This window comes from Sturnira hondurensis, unplaced genomic scaffold (assembly GCF_014824575.4).
Source record: "Sturnira hondurensis isolate 20B ecotype Veracruz unplaced genomic scaffold, ASM1482457v3 Scaffold0022237, whole genome shotgun sequence".
In the NCBI taxonomy this organism is placed as follows: Eukaryota; Metazoa; Chordata; class Mammalia; order Chiroptera; family Phyllostomidae; genus Sturnira; species Sturnira hondurensis.
The window spans coordinates 5684-11366 of NW_028094868.1; positions in this window are offsets into that span (position 1 = coordinate 5684).

Genomic DNA, 5683 nt, shown 5'->3' on the forward strand with positions numbered 1-5683 from the left:
GGCTTTCTGCTTCTTCTTCATTGAGTTTTGGAAGATTATATTTTTCTAGAAATTTGTCCATTTCACCTAGGTTTTCAAATGTCTTGGAATACAGTTCTTCATAGTAGTTTCTTACAATTCTTTGTATTTCTGTCATGTCAGTTTTAATTTTTCCTCTGTCATTTCTGATTGTGTTTATTTGGGTCCTCTCTCTTCTCTTCTTGATGATCCTACTTAAAGGCTTGTCAATTTTGTTTATCTTATCAAAAAACCAACTCCTGGATTCATTGATCCTTAGAATTGTGCTTTTAGTCTCTATGTCATTTAATTCTGCTCTTATCTTGGTTATTTCCTTCCTTCTACTTGCTCTTGGCTGTCTTTGTTGTTGTTCCTCAAGTTCTTGTAGGCATAGGGTTAGATTGTTTGTTTGAAATGTTTCTATGTTGCTTAGGTAGGCCTGTATTGCTATGGACTTTCCTCTCCAGACTGTTTTGCTGTGCCCCATAAGTTTTGGGTTGTTGTGAATACATTTTCATTTGTTTCCAGAAACTTTTTGACTTCTTTCTCAATTTCATCCTTGTCCCATTCATTGTTTAATAGTATGCTATTCAATCTCCATGATTTTGAGTGTTTGGGTTTTTTTCCCTTTGGGGTTGGTTTCTAGTTCAGTCCCTTGTGTTCAGAAAAAATGCTTAGTATGATTTCAATTTTCTTGAATTTTTTGAGGCTCATTTTGTATCCTATCATGTACGATACACAGCTTTTTGATCCACTCATTTTCTGGTGGGCACTTAGGTTGTTTTCAGTACTTGGCTATTGTAAATTGTGCTGCTGTGAATTTGGGGTGCATAGCTTTTTTGAATTGATGTTTCAGGATTTTTAGGGTATAATCCCAGCATTGGAACTGCTGGGTCAAAAGGCAGTTCCATCTTTATTTTTCTGAGGAAATTCCATACTGTTTTCCACAGTGGCTGCACCAGTCTGCACTCCCCTCAATGATGTACTAAGGTTCCTTTTCTCCACAACTTCACTAGCACTTGTTCTTTGTTAATTTGGTTATGATGGCCACTCTGACCAGTGTGAAGTGGTATCTCACTGTGATTTTAATTTGAATCTTTCTGATGGTTAGTGATGCTGAGCATCCTCCATATGTCTCTGGGCCCTCTGCATGTCTTCCTTGGAGAAGTGTCTGTTCAGGTCCTTTGCCCATTTTTAAATTGGAGTGTTTGTCTCCCTGGAGTGAAGAATTTCTTAAGCATCTTTTTTTGGTACTAGCGTTGTCACAGAAACAAAGCAAACTGAGCCTTAAAAGAAGCTCATTGTTTAATTACTATGAGAAGCAAAAAAATACCCTGGTAAAAGAAAACGAAATTCCCATAAATAGGGAAATGATTAATAAAATATAGGCTGTATCTATACTGTAAAATGCGAAAAATAATGAGATAAGACTGTAGGTACTCACATGAGATCTCTAATACTGATTTTTATGTTTTTAATAACTGGCAAAACATATTTACTTAATATATTCTCCTGTGCAAATCCGGAGACAAGGATTTACATGCAAGTGGTTCATTTGGGAAGTGATCCCAGGAAACACCAACAGGGAGTAAGATTTGAAACAGAGAAGGGAAGAAAGCCAATAAAAAATGTGTTACCAAGGAGGTTAACCCTGTGAACAACTGCAACTTAACCCTGTAGAACACAGCTTACAGTTATTCCAGCAGAGAGGTAAAGAAGTAGGAGGATTATACCAATATTCATCAGTTATTGGTTGAGGGCTGCTCTTGAGACATGAAGCGTGATTACAACTCATGTTCTTCTCTGTATGCAGTAGCAGGTGCTCAGTGACCATGATAGATCATGTGACCAACAAAACAGACCCTTTCTTACTCCCTCCAAGAATTTATGCCAAACATAGCTAGCACATTAATTTTTAGTCAATGATAATGTATGTAAATCAAAAATGTTTTAATATGCCATGCTCCTCCATTCCATCCTACTCCATTTCTCCACCTCCACTTGTCTACCATATGCCATTAGGAGCCTCAATAAATTGGCCACACTACACCTTGATAATTCAAGTAACACTAAATCAACCACTCACAGGACAAGGGGCCTCCGGGTGTTTAAAATCCCTCTTCCCTCACCCAAGATTCCAGAGCAGTTAGTAATATTTGCTGGGCCTGAAGCACTAGAAAGATGTCCTTGCCAGATTCTAGATGACACACCAAGTAGAAGCCTGCATGTATGTGGTGTGTTAACCTGACTTTTGCCTAAAATATCCAAAGAAATGTGGTCCAAACAAAGCATAATTCTCTAGGCATTTTTTAAAGTCTAGCCAAACAAAAAAGGACCAAAATGTGAGATAATTAGAGAGAGGTTTTGGGTATCTTGACTTTTTTGAGTATTGGCCCATTCATTCACTCACTTATTGAGGTATTGTGATGTGCCAGGCACTATTGTGGGCATTTTGTCAACTCATGGTGAATATAAAGACATGGGCCAGATTAGAAGATAACTTCAAATAGAGTACTTTCTAAATTCTCTGCCAATCATTTATTTCAAAATACCTGTGCCTGACTAATCTCTCTTTATTTATTTATTTTTTAAAGATTTTATTTATTTATCTTTAGAGAGGAAGGGGAGAAGGAGAGAAACATCAATGTATGGTTGCCTCCAGTGAGTTTCCTCCTGGGAACTGGCCTGCAACCCAGGCATGTGCCCTGACTGGGAATCGAACCGTGATCGTGTGGTTCGCAGGCCCATGTTCAATCCACTGAGCTACACCAGCCAGGGCTTAATCTCTCTTTATTTTAACATGCTTCTCTATTTGTCAGGCAGTGTACAATTCTTGCTTACGACTCCATCCTAAAACCCAAACCCCATAGAGCAGGGGATGCTTCATGACTTGAGGTGCTGCCCCCATACCCACAGCCTACACAGGATCACATCTAGGGTAGCAGTCAACTTGTTCTAGCCTTGATATTCCTGTTACTGGTGTAGCTAAATTTAATCTTGAGCTGTCTGAAGCTCCTTGCCCTATCCTCCCTTATCTAAATGCTCAAAAATTCACTCATACACAGCCGAGCAGCTCCCCACAGGCCAACATTTGAACTGCTTCTTAAGCTGACACTATCCTTTTATGGAAAAACAGCATCTGGGAAAGGGAACAATAAGTAAGCACAGATTGAAATCCAGAGCCTTGAGCTAAAACATCAGCCCCCTCTCCCCGCAATGTGTGATTTATTACAGAACACAGACCATAGATGCTTAGCTGAGCCAACAAAGCCTTTATCTCCTCAAGCTTTGTAACAATATGATTCAAATAACCTCCCTGGATGTAAAAAGAACCATTAATCCATAGAGTCTCCACCTCACATCTTACAGTTAAACATGTATTTGAGGGTTAGGGCAAAATGGAGCCTAAAATGCTTTATTCTAAAGGGACAGTTTGCCCTGGCTGGTGTAGCTTAGTGGATTGATCTCGGGCCTGTGAACCAAAGTATCGTGGTTTGATTTCCAGGCAGGGCACATGCCTGGGTTGCAGGCTAATTCCCAGCAGAGGACGCATTGAGAGAGAGAGAGAGATGCAGAGAGACATACAGAGAGACAATCATACATTGGTATTTCTCTCCCTCTCTCCTTCCCTTTCCCTCTAAAAATAAATAAATAAAAATAAAAAATAGGAAAAAATAAAGGGACAATTTATTTGAATAGAATTTCTTCCTAAACAGGAGAGTGGAATGAAAAAAATTGATATCATTTCCTACTCTTTGTGAAGGAATATTTAATTTGACTTCTGTTACCCAGTGGAAACTAATCATGGACTGTAATTAGTTTTTTGAATTTACCTCCAGTCCCCCCTTAAGTGGGAGATTACAGGTATATAATGAAAAAATTACTGTTAAAAGGGAACATTAAACTGGAAACTGAATTTAAATGACTAGCTCTGAATTAAGCAAGCCAAAGCAGGCAACTGTCCCAAAGACCCTCCCTTTGCTTTTTAAGATATTCGAACCACTGTTTACCAGAGAGGTGAGGAAAATACCTTCAAGACTCTTTTTTCCTTGTAAAATATAATTGTTCAAAACCAGCTGTGGATTTATAATATGAGTGAATTTGACTCTACAAACCCAGGTATGCAAATAAAAGTACATTAAATTTCAGAAATAAATTACATTTAATACCGAGTTCCCATTTCCACCAGACTAGAAAAAAAAAACCATCTCAATGTTAGGGATTTCCTTCTCCCCGGTTCTTAGAAGTTGTTCAAATGCCCCCAGAGATTTGATGCAAAAGCTCAATTGTCTTCAATGTATGATCACTATAACCAATGTTGGAGTCGCTACAGCTTCTGAGATGCAGATCTGCCATGTCTGTGTCCCACTTGGGCACCTCAGTGACTGGAAAATTACTTCCCCTGCACACCTCCTAGCCATGCCTTCCATTACCCATGAAGCCCCTAACCATCCTCCCTTTTCAGTCTTGGAGAAGGTGCCTTTTTTCTTTTTGCTCTATAGTATCTACTTCAAAAATGCACCCATTTGAGTAGATAGAAGGATAGATACATGCGATAAAGCAAGCACAGTAGAAAGTTAATAGTAAAATCTAAATGGTGTCTAGTGGTTATTCACTGTAAAATTCTTTCAATTTTGCCATATGTTTGAAATTTTTCATAATTAGTAAAGGAAGAAAACAAAACTCTCTCCCCAATCCCTTATACTCCATGCTGTGGCTTTTGTGGAGAAAAGCCAGAAAAGCCAGTAGAGCACAGTGGGACACTGAGAGCTATGACATTAATCTCCCCAAGGCAGAAGAAATGATCTGGCTAGAAAATCTTGGACCCCAGGAAGCAAACATATAGTGAGAACAAAGCATAATTCAATATCTCAATGAGTTTTCCTACCACAATTTCTAAATGAGAGAGAATTGGGTATGATTGTCTACTCCTATACCTCACTACCACCCCTACCAGAAATTTAATTGCCCACATATCATAACCACATTTTTTTATTCCAAGATATTTAGAAATGAAGCACTATCTCACCCTCTACACTTCTGCATCCCACAGCCAAGGTGCAAAGAATGGGTTCCCAACTGCAGGGCATATTTTAAAAACAACCCAAATTCTAATGACCAAAAATTCAAAGACGGTGCCGATTAACATGACCTCTGGAAGTATCCTGACAACTGGGTCTTAGGGCTTATTGAGAAGGTCTTAGCATTTCTCTGAATGCTGAGCTTCAGAAATACTCCTCAATCTTTCTTTCAGTTTCAGTTGTAAGCAGCCATTGGAAAGCTGTGAACACACAAAGTATAAGGTAGAAATCAAAAGTGTACATCCTGGGCTTGGCTGGCATAGCTGAGTGGATTGAGAACCAGCCTGCAAACCAAAGGGTCTCCAATTTGATTCCCAGTCAGGGCACATGCCTGGGTTGCGGGCCAGGTCCCCAGTGGGAGATGCATGAGAGACAACCACACACTGATGTTTCTCTCCCTCTCTTTCTCCTTCCCTTCTCCTCTCTCTAAAAATAAATAAAATATTTTTAAAGTTTTTCATCTAGATAAATAAAATCATGCTGCTGACTGTTGCCACAACACATGGAAATAATTGAATGTATTTTCATCATATTTGGAAGATGTTTTGAATTGCCTGATAAAATACAGGGTGGGGTAAAATGGGTTTACAATTGTTCATATAGGA